The sequence below is a fragment of the Phyllobates terribilis genome, unplaced genomic scaffold, assembly GCF_046119375.1.
Source record: "Phyllobates terribilis strain yellow unplaced genomic scaffold, ASM4611937v1 Scaffold_3__8_contigs__length_932513732, whole genome shotgun sequence".
NCBI lineage: Eukaryota > Metazoa > Chordata > Amphibia > Anura > Dendrobatidae > Phyllobates > Phyllobates terribilis.
The window spans coordinates 337,544,079-337,557,986 of NW_027362763.1; the positions used below are offsets into that span (position 1 = coordinate 337,544,079).

Consider the following 13,908-nt stretch of genomic DNA (forward strand, 5'->3'; position numbering starts at 1 on the left):
ATCTTTTTTAGCTACTGTCTAATATGGTAGAAACATATTCTGACTGATGCACATTGTGTATGTTTGACTCATTTTATATGCTTTACAGTTCCTTAAACGGACACTAGATGGAGTTCTGGAAATTTTTGATACGATATGATTCATGGGAACTAAGAAGGAGGAAAGTGAAGTCTATCATTACACTAATCAGATTGTACTGGAATTAGCTTCTCTACAGAGAAACAGAAATTGAGTCTTGATAATAATATTTTTTTATTTTTATAACGTCAACATATTCCGCAACACTTTACAATACAATTTTAGAGGGGACTTGTACAGACAATAAAGATATTAGAGAATAAACATAACTCAGATACCAAGAGGAGTGAGGGCCCTGCTCACAAGCTTATAAACCTACAAGGAAATAGGGGAGACATGAAAGGTAAATGGTAAAAAGTGCTTATATTATACCATACATCTGGCTGACAAACATGGTATTGAAAACAGTAATACTGTATTCTGTGTACACAATTATTAAGCAATTTGTATTTTTGATGATTCATTTTATCATTGCACAACTACAATGCTGTCAGTCCATCCATAAGGTTAATAAACCTGAAAATTTAAGAAAGTAAAAGTAAGGTTTTGTCTTTCTTAGGAGAATATCTGTGTGAGCAGAATTATTGGGAAACTACTAATGTTCAGAATTGTTATGCAACTAAATGAAAAATGTAAATTTTCCCATCTCAATTGTTAATCTTCATCTGTTAAAGTGAGAATAACAACCAAACAGCTCAAAATGTATTAAAATACATTTCTTACATTCCAAAAATATAAATCAGTGACGAATATAGCCCCCATCTTTTCACTAACAGTCATAATCCTTCCAGCCATGGAGTCTGTCAGGTTCTTAATTTGTTGACGATCAACTTTTTGGGAATCACCGACCCCAGCCTCCCAGACTCTGTTCAGAGAGGTGAGCTGTGTTCATTCACCGTAAATCTCCAGTTTAAGAAGGGAACAGAAGTTCTCAATAAGGTGTAAGTCAGGTGAGGAAGGGGCCATGTCATTATTCTTTCATCTTTAAGGCCTTTACTGACAGCCAAGCGGTCGAGACTTCAATGCAGTAATGGAGTATTGTCCTGCATAAAAATCATGGTTTCTTTCTTATCTCATGAGTCCATAAAACCTTTGAAAAACAGATATTTCTTGGCCCAGTCTTGATGTTTCACCTTCTGTTTCTGTTCAGTGGTGGTCGGGTTTCAGCCTCCCTCACCGGTGATGTCTCTGAGCGCTGAACACCTTGTACTTCTGGACCCTCCAGGAAGGTTGCAGCTCTGGAATATCACAGCACTGGAGGATAAGGGCTTCCAAGTCACTTCATGTTTGATTCTTCTCATATCTTTGGCAGTTAATGTGTCTTTGTTTCTCAACACGTTTTTTGCAACCCTGTTGACTATTTGCACCAAAGCGTTTGATGGTTCTGTGATCACTTCCCAATATCTTAGCAATTTCAAGAGCGCTGCATCACTCTGTAAGACTTTTAACAATTTTTGAATTAGTAAAACCTCTTTTTTGTCCCATTTTGCTGGAGGAAAACAAGATGTCTAATAATCCTGCACACCTTGATAAAGGGTGTTGTATCCTTAGGCCATTCTCTCCCTCATTACACAGACACACATCACCTGATCTGCTTCATCCAATAAACATTCAAGTTTATACAGAATGGCTTCTGAAAATCTGCAAAAAAATTATACGTTCAAAATACTCAAAATACTCTTTAGTATCCCAAAAATATATATCACCAGTATCAAAATACAAACCAGAGACACAAGAGTGGATAGGAGCCATGTACTTTGAGGAGGAAGACTAAACGCTGAAACGCGTGTCGGGGTTTGGCACCACGTCCTATAGGAGGTAATTATGCATATTTGCACATACATTTTTCTTGTGACAATTGGTTTAGCAGATATTATGTCACTTTGTGATACGAGGCTCACATACACAGTGTTATACCTCCAGGATGTGATCATATACAGTACAGTACATGGCTCCTATCCACTCTTGTGTCGCTTGTTTGTATTTTGATACTGGTGATACATATTTTTGGGATGCTCACCCTTTGATCATATACATTATATTGGTATTATTGATATTTGACAAGGATGTACTTTAGTACATCCTTGTCAAATATCATGTACCCCATGCATTGGAGAGACACACCTGTGGGATATTATTTGATCTTACATTTGATCGCATTCAATACATTTATTTTTGTGTTTCCACTCTGATATCTGTGTACTGGTGACACATATTTGAACAATACTTACTTTCTATACTGTATCATGTCATCATTTATTTATATGTAGATTTGGATATGCATGTATATGTTACTTTTTGTTCTATTTCACTGTCAATTTTAGGACCATTGCATGATCCCATGCTTACCTCCTGTGATACTCTACTTGTTGTGGTGCCATCTATTGGTTTCTCACATTTTTTAACAAAATGTTTTTATCTTATATTTTGTATGTTATAAATGACAATAAAGTTTTACCTTTTTATTATTTTCTGGTTCTTATTGAACAAATTTTTTTTTTATAGGTTAATGCGCTGGATTATGTATGTAGGGTTTATCATGCATTGCGGTTAGGTATGCGGAGTGTGTCAAGCGCTGGGATTAGACACGCAGAGTGCATCATGCACTGGGATTAGACATGCGGAGTGTCTCACATGCTGGGATTACACATGCGGAGTGTATCACGCTCTGGGATTAGATACAAGAGGTGTATCATGCGCCGGAATTAGATATGTGGAGTGTAACATGCTGTGGATTATATACACGGGGTTTATCGCGTGCTGAGATTAGGCACACAGAGTGTATCAAGAGCTGGTCTCAGACACACGGAGTGTATCATATGCTGACATGCTGGGATTAGAGAGGTGGAGTGTATCATGCCATGGAATTAGACACATGGAGTATATCATGCGCTGTAATTAGACACGCGGAGTATAGCACATGCTGGAATTAGACACACGGAGTGTATCACACTCAGGGATTAGATACGTGGATTGTATCCTGTGCTGGGATTAGACACGCAGAGTGTATCATGCGCTGGCCTCAGACACGCTGAGTGTATTACGCACTGGGATTAGACACGCAGAGTGTATCATGCGGTGGAATATGTACTCAGGGTTTATCTTGTGCTTGGATTAGGTGCACAGAGTCTATCAAGCGCTGGCTTCAGACACATGATGTGTATCACATGCTGGGATTAGACTCGTGGAGTGTATCATGCCCTGGGATTAGACACATGCAGTGCATCATGCCATAGGATTAGACATGCTGAGTCTATCACATGCTGGGTTGAGACACGCGGAGTGTATCATGCTCACGGATTAGACAAGCGGTTTGTATCACACGCTGTAATCAGACATGCGGAGTGTATCACACGCTGTGATCAGACACGTGGATTGTATCACGTTCTGGGATTAGACACGCAGATTGTATCATGCTCTGGGATTAGACATTCATTGTGTGTTGTATCACGCTCTGAGATTAGCTGCAGGGCTCAGCAGTGTGTGACACAGGATGGGATTAGATGCAGGGCTCAGTGGACTGTGTGACACATGATGGAATTAGATGCCGGGTTTAGCGGGCTGTGTGATACATGATGGGATTAGATGTCGGGTTTAGCGGACTGTGTGATACATGATGGGATTAGATGTCGGGTTTAGCGGACTGTGTGACACATGATGGGATTAGATGCCAGGTTTAGCGGGCTGTGTGACACATGATGGGATTAGATGCCAGGTTTAGCGGGCTGTGTGACACATGATGGGATTAGATGTCGGGTTTAGCGGACTGTGTGATACATGATGGGATTAGATGCCAGGTTTAGCGGGCTGTGTGACACATGATGGGATTAGATGCCAGGTTTAGCGGGCTGTGTGACACATGATGGGATTAGATGTCGGGTTTAGCGGACTGTGTGATACATGATGGGATTAGATGCCAGGTTTAGCGGGCTGTGTGACACATGATGGGATTAGATGTCGGGTTTAGCGGACTGTGTGATACATGATGGGATTAGATGCCAGGTTTAGCGGACTGTGTGACACATGATGGGATTAGATGCCAGGGCTCAGCGGACTGTGTGACACAGAATAAGCTTAGATGCTGGGTTCAGCAGTCAGTGTGACACCGAATGGGATTAGATACATGGCTCTGCTATCTCATCATAAAACCTGCATTACAGACATTTGGATGAGGCTTTGCCCCTTTAAAATACTGCAAAATAAATATTTCCTTCTCATTCCCCAAAAAATTCTTGTGTTAAATGGCTTCACCATGAGACTAATCTTTAGAGCAGAGATGGACAATCTTTTTTGGTTTGAGGGTCACATTTTCATTGTAAATCAATTCCAAGGGCTGCAATAAAACTTCAAGGGCTATCAGACTCTGCAACATTTATGGGATATCAAAAGTATATGCCATAAATACCTGATAGGTGGCAGTTCCACTTACACCAACATTGATGTCCTTTTCTCTTTTGTTCTCACTTCACAAAGGCAGAGACCATGATATTTCCATTGTAGTTTCCAAAAATTGCTGAAACAGCCGAGACTTTCGCTAATCCCATAAACTCCCAATGCATAGCAACCTGTCCTTCTCATCAACTCCTTTCTAGTTCGCCATACACTGTCTAGGAGACCCCAATTGTTGGCACAATATAAATTAGTGTGTGGTATTAGCTTAATAGTAATGTTTCTGAGAGCAGCACTTTTTCTTCTATATAGTTATTAAAAAAAAATAGCTTTTTATTGCAATAACATTTTGTATTTAGCAAACAACAGCGGAGAACATAAGCTTACAAGGCCTAATGCCAGAATTGGGGAGAAGTAACACAACAATGAATAAGCCATCTGGAGCACATTCGTATCTTTTCAGTTTTCACGTTTTGGCTGCATTTCCCTCCAGACTTTGTCCTTGTGGACCTAGTAAATATGTTTGTATCAGAGATGGAGAGGGAAATTGTACCCAATGATGGTGTATTCATCGTCTCAGTGTATATCATGTACTTGGATTGCACAGGCTTTTTGTTCCTCAAAAGCAGCTTCTCTATTGAATTTTTCCAGAAGTTCCCCCGTCCCCCTCCCGAGGTAGACTGCAGTACACCATGTTCCAATGTCATTCTAGTCAGCACAATATAACAGCTGCATTGGTAAAGGTAACAAAAAAAATCTTGATGACTTGCTTTAAATTTTGTTAAAAAAAAAAAGAATAATCCAAAACCTTTGTCCCATTTACCTCAGCTGCAGAATGAGAGCAGGGCCGTGTATCATTACCCTGCCAACGTCATCATCTTTTGTCCGAATTCTCGTAAACAATGGCATGCTGTCCGCAGCTGTTCTGTGCGCTGGGACTAGGACACGCTGTTCAGGAAATCTTGTGCTGAGGACGTGGTCAAATACATAGCATTTCCTGATGTGTAACGGACTGGAAAACTGCTTTTGTGGGGCCGTTCTAAGGTAATGTTCACACTACGTTTTTCTCTTACAGACGTTTTTAAGCAGGTTCGCTCCAAGAAGCGCCCTCAGAGAACGTTAGAATGACTCTTCTTATTCATTTCTGTTGTAAAACGACTTTGATGTTCGTACCTTCAGGCTTCTGAATGTTTTTTTTTTTAACTGTTTTTGGGATACAAAAATCCCAAGTAGTTAAAAGAAGCCAGCCGACCATTCTTCAGGCATTTTTCCGCAGTGAAGCCGTTTTACAATAAAAGTCAAAGGGAAGGCTAAAAAATATGCCCACAACACACCTGAACGTCTTTTTGATTTATTTTGTAAGAGTTTCCGCCTCCAAAGATACAGACGTTTTATTTACTGATTAACGGATGTCAAAAAAACTCGTCCCAAAAAATACTAAAAAACACTGAAGATTTTAACATAAAACATCAAAGAAAACGTTTACAAAACACATCAGGAAATGTTCAAAAAACGCTTCGGGACAAAAAACACCAGTGTTTCCTGAAGTGCTTTATGGATGAAAAACTCGTCGTTTTTGACCCCTGGAAATAGCACAGGGACCGATGCAACAAAGCTTATAAGACAGATTTCTGGCATAAAAGCTTTGAAAAGTTGCAAAATTTAGAAGCAACTCAGATTTCTGCCAAAATTTTACGACTTTTGGCGCTTTCATACCAGTTTCTCCCAGCTCCGCCGAAATGGGCAGAACGGGGGCGGGATGGGATGTGGCAGAGCATGATGCACTATTGTGTTCCCTTCCCCAGAAATCTCACTCCAGTCACTGACTGGAGTGAGATTTCTGGTGTGGCATATGTCACTCATCAGATGCTCCAGATTCATGAAGACGCGTGCACCTCTTTATGAATCAGGTGCATCTGACTCCAGCATACCCTCCTCATCAAGACTGGCATGAACAACACGGGTCTTGATGAATCGGGTACATAGTGTGAACATACCCTTAAACTGGTCCACTGATCATTATATGGGTTCAGTAATTTGAGTCTTTGAAAACGCAGCATTTCAGAGCCTGGAAACCTGATTTACAGGTTGGGGTCTGAGAAACAAAACCCTGTCCCCCTTTTGTGGTTTGTACATGATAATCTAAGAGTAACATACTGATACAGGTAATGCTGGAAGTGCTTTTCGCCAGCACCTATGCAAAGTTGTGCCTGAAGTATTTAGGAATACCTTCTACGTCACCACATGCTCGCAATTCCAGACATGAGTTTTGATTTGCGGTTTCACTTACATTTTGAGTAATCCCACAGGTAAAAGTTGTATATTGTTAGGTCTGATGACCGTGAAGGCCACAACCCTTTGCTTCCATTGTATATTCTTCTATGAATGGTGCATGAACTCAGCACAGGGAGACAACGTGTGACGTCTAGCCATTGACACCATTTTGCTGAAAGAAAAAATACTGTTGCACACGTCTTTGCACATAGACATAATCCAGCAATTGTGTGCACAGTCAAATGGAATCTGTGCCAGGTTTTTGACAACTGATTTGAGAGCAGCATAATGTAGAGACAGATACCCTGATTCTAGCAATGTATCACTTACTGGGCTGCTTACTTTAGTTGTGATAGAATCCCAGTTTTATCAGCAGGAGATTATCACTAGAGGATTAGTAAGCCTGCTGCCAGGTAGCCCTCCATATTCATGAGCTTTGTACAACCCTGCCCCCACCACTGATTGGCAGCTTATTGTATACAAGGTGCATGAGCAGAAAGCTGCCAATCAGTGTTGATGACAGCAAGCAGCCCAGTAAGTGATACATTGCTTGAGTCAAGGTCTCTTCCTTTACATTTTTTTGCTCTCAGATGGGGTTGCAAAAACCTAGTGACAGATTCTCTTTAATTAAATTGTTCGATACTAATAAACGCTGCATTAATAGGCTCACACTGTCCTAAAAAAAACAACTCACCTGTGGCTAGCACTCCGCACTGGTCTCCTGGCTTCTTCTGATTGGTCAACTGACACCCCCATCTGCCAGTCTCCTTGCTTCTTCTGGATGAGGATTCCAAATGACTACTGCTGGTGATTGGCTACACTAGTCATCTAACCTCCCAAAATAAGAAGCCAGGAGAGAGGAAGCCAGGGCAGCATTGCTGGATTTTGTCTATGTAGTATCCTGCATTGACATTTTCTTCTAAGAATATTGGACAATCCATGAACCGGTATTGCCGCGCCTCATATTGATTTTTAGGTCCAAGCCAGTTCTTATTGATTGACAGTTAATTTTTCTGAATGTGTATAGGTAAAGACCTGTCAATAAAGCAGAGCAGGGAGGGGTGATACCTGGCCAGATGATTAGTCTTCCTGTCCCTGGCTGCTGTTTAAACTATGTTTCCTCTTACATAGATGTCAGCAATGAGGGAGTCTGTCCATGAATCACCTGACAGGTCCTCTTTAAAGATGCTGCTAGTGGGAGTTTGTATAAATATTATCCAAAGCAATGATTGACAGGTTATCAATTTTTGTGACTGGTCAATAATTACTGGGTCCAAAAAGTTCTTAGTAACACCCCAGATGATTTATGAAATTAGTTTATTAAAGTCATTAAATATTCATAAAGGAACTGGCACATAACTCATCAAACAAGAAAGATGCTGCTCTATCATGCCAAGTTTTATTTTATTAAATCCCTAAGATTATTCTCATCATAGCCAGTAATTTGTAGACACAATAATTCATTGTATCAGGGGATAAATAACGACGGAGCATTTTCTGCGGGATAATGAAGGTAGCTATGCATTGTTGTGGCTTAATATACATGAGATAATCTTCATATTTCAAATAGTTTGGTCTTCAGAGTTTAAAGAGGACCTGTCAGCAAGTCAAAAATGGCAAGTATGTGCTCTTATTTTTCCCGCTGTTGTGAACAGGTTACACTATTTACTTGACTAACACAGAAAATCTATCTACTGTATATGTACATATATATATATATATACACTAGCTATTGAGCCCGTTCTATGCCCGGGTGGCGAGCATTTTTATTGGTATATGGTCTCCCATGCTGGTATTTGTGCTGCCCCCATCCTGGTATTTGTGCTGCCCCCATCCTGTTCCCCCATCCTGTTATGTGCTGCCTTCATCCCTATCCTGTAATGCATGGCACGCCTCATCCCTATCTGGGTATGCATGGCACCCCTCACCCCCAATCCTGGTATGCATGGCACCCCTCACCCCCAATCCTGGTATGCATGGCACGCCTCATCCCTATCTTGGTATGCATGGCACCCCTCACCCCTAATCCCGGTATGCATGGCACCCATCACCCCCAATCCTGGTATGCATGGCACTCCTCACCCCCAATCCTGGTATGCATGGCACCCATCATCCCTTTCTTGGTATGCATGGCACCCCTCACCCCCAATCCCGGTATGCATGGCACCCATCACCCCCAATCCTGGTATGCATGGCACCTCTCACCACTAATCCTGGTATGCATGGCACCCCTCATCCCTATCCTGGTATGCATGGCACGCCTTATCCTTATCCTAGTAAGCATGGAACCCCTCACCTTCAATCCTGGTATGCATGGCACCCCTCACCCCCAATCCTGGTATGCATGGCACCCCTCATCCCAATCCTGGCATGCATGGCGCCCCTCATCCTGGTACTCATGGCTCCCTCATACCCAATCCTGGTATGCATGCTACCCCATCCCCCATCCCTATCCTGGTATATGTATGGTACCCCTCATCCTGGTATGCATGGTACCCCTCATCCCTATCCTGGTATGCATGGCACCCCATCCCTCAACCTGGTATGCATGGTACCCCTCATCCCTATCCTGGTATGCATGGCACATCTCATCCCCAATATTGGTATGCATGGTCCCCTCACCCCCAATCATGGTATGTGTGGCCCCCTAATGCCCCAATACCTGGTATGTGTGGCCCCCTCATCCCTCAATCCGGGTATGCATGGTCCCCTCACCCCCAATCCTGGTATATGTGGCCCCCTCATCCCCCAATCCTGGTACCCCCCATCCTTATCCAAGTATGCATGGCAGCCCTCATCCCTATCCTGGTATACATCGCACGCCTCACCCCCAATCCTGGTATGCATGGCACCCCTCACCCCCAATCCTGGTATGCATGGCACCCCTCACCCCCAATCCTGGTATGCATGGCACCCCTCATCCCAATCCTGGCATGCATGGCGCCCCTCATCCTGGTACCCATGGCTCCCTCATACCCAATCCTGGTATGCATGCTGCCCCATCCTTCATCCCTATCCTTGTATGTATGGTACCCCTTATCCTGGTATGCATGGTACCCCTCATTCCTATCCTGGTATGCATGGCACCCCATCCCTCAACCTGGTATGCATGGTACCCCTCATCCCTATCCTGGTATACATGGTACCCGTCATCCCTATTCTGGTATGCATGGCCCCTCATCTGAATCCTGGTATGTGTGGCACCCCTCACCCCCAATCCTGGTATGCATGGCACCCCTCATCCCAATCCTGGCATGCATGGCGCCCCTCATCCTGGTACGCATGGCTCCCTCATACCCAATCCTGGTATGCATGCTTCCCCATCCCTCATCCCTATCCTGGTATGTATGGTACCCCATCCCTCAACCTGGTATGCATGGTACCCCTCATCCCTATCCTGGTATGCATGGCACCCCATCCCTCAACCTGGTATGCATGGTACCCCTCATCCCTATCCTGGTATGCATGGCACCTCTCATCCCCAATACTGGTATGCATGGTCTCCTCACCCCCAATCATGGTATGTGTGGCCCCCTAATGCCCCAATACCTGGTATGTGTGGCCCCCTCATCCCTCAATCCTGGTATGCATGGTCCCCTCACCGCCAATCCTGATATATGTGGCCCCCTCATCCCCCAATCCTGGTATGTGTGGCCCCCTCATCTCCCAATCCTGGTATGTGTCGCCCCTTAATCCCCCAATCCTGGTATGCATGGTCCCCTCACCCCCAATCCTGGTATGTGTGGCCCCCACATCCCCCAATCCTGGTATGTGTGGTCCCCACATCTCCCAATCCTGGTATGTGTGGCCCCTTCATTTCCCAATCCTGGTATGTGTAGCCCCCTCATCCCCCAATCCTGGTATGCATGGTACCCCTCACCCCTCAATCCTGGTATGCATGGTGCCCTACACACCTCAATCGTGGTATGCATGGTCCCCTCACCCCCAATCCTGGTATGTGTGGCCCCCTCATCCCCAAATCCTGGTAAGTGTGGCCCCCTCATCCTCCAATCCTGGTATGTGTGGCCCCCTCATCTCCAAATCCTGGTATGCATGGTACCCCTCACCACTCAATCCTGGTATGCATGGTGCACCACACACCTCAATCCTGGTATGCATGGTCCCCTCATCCCCCAATCCTGGAATGCATGGTACCCCTTACCCCCCATTCCTGTTATGCATGGTCCACTCATCTCCCAATCCTAGTATGCATGGTACCCCTCATCCCCTAATCCTGGTATGCATGGTACCCCTCATCCCCCAATCCTGGTATGTGTGGTCCCCTCATCCCCCAATCCTGGTATGCATGGTCCCCTCACCCCAAATCCTGGTATGTGTGGCCCCCTCATCCCCCAATCCTGGTATGCATGGTCCCCTCACCCCCAATCCTGGTATGGTGGCCCCCTCATCTCCCTATCCTGGTATGTGTGGCCCCCTCATCCCCCAATCCTGGTATGCATGGTACCCCTCATCCCTTTCACGCTGCACACATACAAAAAAAAATAAGCACTTATACTCACCTTTCTTCTCTGTGCTCCAGCGCTGCAGTGTCCTGTTCTGCTGGAGGCCAGGGGAGGAGTGTGGTGCCAGAGTATGCTCATGCCCATACCACGCTGTCTGGCGCCATTTTGCTGAAGACTCACTGCAAATGTTTCTTCAGTATAATGGCGCCGGATAGCGCTATGCGCATGTGCCGATTCCGGCGCCTTCACTCCGCCCCCGGTCTCCGGCCAGAAGAGAGGTGCCGCAGCAATGTGCCGCCCGGTCAGGTAAGTATGTAAGTAAGGCGCCGGAGATCACGGTATGCGTTCAGTGTCTACGCATACCGTGATCTCCGGCGCCATGCACATTCCTCTTACCTGTAACGGCTCCCTGCGTTCTTCTGTCTGTAGCCAGGCTGCGCAGGTGTGTCGCGCTTGCACAGTCTATAAAGGCTTCAGACACAGACACGCATCCCCGGTTATATTATATATATATATATATATATACACTGTATATATATATATATATATATATATATATATATATATATATATATATATATATATATATAACACACAAATAAGTTATGCACTATATTATGGGTAACAGTAGCAAGTAGCAAGGTCAATACAGTATGTTATGACACTATCAAAACACAGCAATGTAACTAAATATAACATCTATGCAACGTTCTATTATATACGCTGTTCTTAATGATTTTATCTAGCAGTTAGAGGACTATTAATGCCTTTATGTCTCAGCATAACGGGCATCACTCTCAGTACTAGACCCATCCCCGGCGTAGTCTCTGTAAACACCTCTGATCATTACACTGGCCCTAGTGGGGGTCACCAGTTTTTCCCACTAGGCCGCAAGTCCTAGATATATACGAGTTACTGGGTATACAGTGTGCTCATTGCACTGATCATCTCCGTTTCCTGAAGCATGACCCTAGCCCACATCCTGTACTGTATGTCTACGCTGGAAGTAACGGCCTACAGGAAGAGTCCTCTGCTACAGCCGGATCATCTCCCGAGGCAGGTTTGGATCTGGTCACGGTCTTCTACTGGCGCTGCTTACGATCTTATACTCACACTAGTCACGGATCTTCCTCACAGCTGATGTCTTCTCCGGCAGCTGCTCTTAGACCGTTCTTTGGCGAAAGTGGCTGTAAACCAACCTCGTAGCCGCGCAACCTGCCAGGTACAGGTTCTGGCGCCGACTCCTCCCTTCTTGGCCAGGCTAGGTCTTTTATAATTAGTAACTGCGACACATTCAATCTCTTCCCCGGGAACATACACTTCCACTCTTGGGGTTCCTACTACTATAATTCATTCTTTACTTTCACTTTTGCCTTTGACCAGCAGATGGCAGTGTTCACTTGCAGTTACTCAGCTAAACATCAACTGTACTCGTTCTCTCTCTTGTCCACCTCCTTACATTGCTTCCCTGAATATGCTGTTTTTAATTTTTTTTTTCAAAATCCGACATTTCAGAGATATGGCCTTTTTATTTAGTTTTATTTTATATTGCCTTTACAAGGGAGTGGTGGTCACAGGAATCTACGGGGCATGTCTTTTGGATGCTCTGCTTTATTACCCTGGGACTGGGATCTGCACGCCCTTAGAAAAGATCATAAAAATTAGCACAAAATAAAAAGGCCCTCTAGAACCATATTTAAAAAAATAGCAAAAAATGTGAAACTCAGGAGAACAGCAAGAATGTAATAATAGCAAATACTGGTAACTTTTGACCTGGTGACAAGTTCTGTTTAAGCCAGTGTTATCTTTAGCGTATTTAGCGTGGTTTCTTGACAGTATCCTAGTAGCTGTTTCTGAACATAACACCAGGCCTACTGGCCACGCAGCCTAAGGCTCTGTTCACATGACCATTTATCGTTCAGTTCATCGGCTCTCTTAGAGGGAATCTGTCAGTAGGATCATTTCTCCTAAGTCATCTATATGGGCATGTATGTCATAGGAAGCTGAATAAAATGATTCCTCAATATTTTTATTCCAGAGAAATTCACGTTTTCCTTATATGTAAATCACCTCTTCCAGACACTGGGGAGGACGCTGCCTGGAAGATAACTCTGTCTCTAGATATTATTTTAAATGAAAGGGGGTATTACCAGTGTGACGTGTAATGGCTACTTCTCTCCTGAAATGTAACATTTCAGACTGCCGCCCAAGGGTCGGCCAAAGATGAGCCAAATTCATTAAAAGGGTTATCCAAACTTTCAAAATTGATGATGTATTCTTAAGTTAGGCCATGATATTAGATTGTTGCTGTTCTGACGATTAGCACCCCTCCAATCAGCTGCTGGGAGAGGCAGATTGCAGCATGGTGACTGCCTCTGCTGTTTCTTTTTTTACGAGATATGAAAGATAATGCACCTTTGTTCCATTGAACTGTATGAAACAATTCCACAAAATCTTAAATTGCCCCAAAGAAAAACAGTTGCTTGCAAGGGATGAGGATAGTCAGACCAGCACTGAATGTGTGGTAAACATGACCTGGCAATATGATTCTCTGAGTAAGTAGACCTTTATTGCCAATTTGTGAGACACATGGTAAACGGACGGTTTTATTGATGCCACTTTGGAGAACATATGACATTTTCATTGCTTTTATTGCATTTGTTGAGGGAAGTGTCGAACCAAAAAACCCCGAAATTCTGACTTT

At 43.9% G+C, this 13,908-nt stretch overlaps 1 long non-coding RNA gene across 1 annotated transcript in view; it reads right to left on the bottom strand.

Moving 5' to 3' along the window:
• Positions 1 to 653: 653 nt before the first annotated feature.
• Positions 654 to 13,908, bottom strand: part of LOC141258097 (uncharacterized) — a 136,738-nt gene continuing 123,483 nt past the window's right edge. The window contains exon 3 of the long non-coding RNA XR_012318198.1: positions 654 to 1,719. This is a non-coding gene — a long non-coding RNA (uncharacterized lncRNA). The remainder of the gene's footprint in view (positions 1,720 to 13,908) is intronic.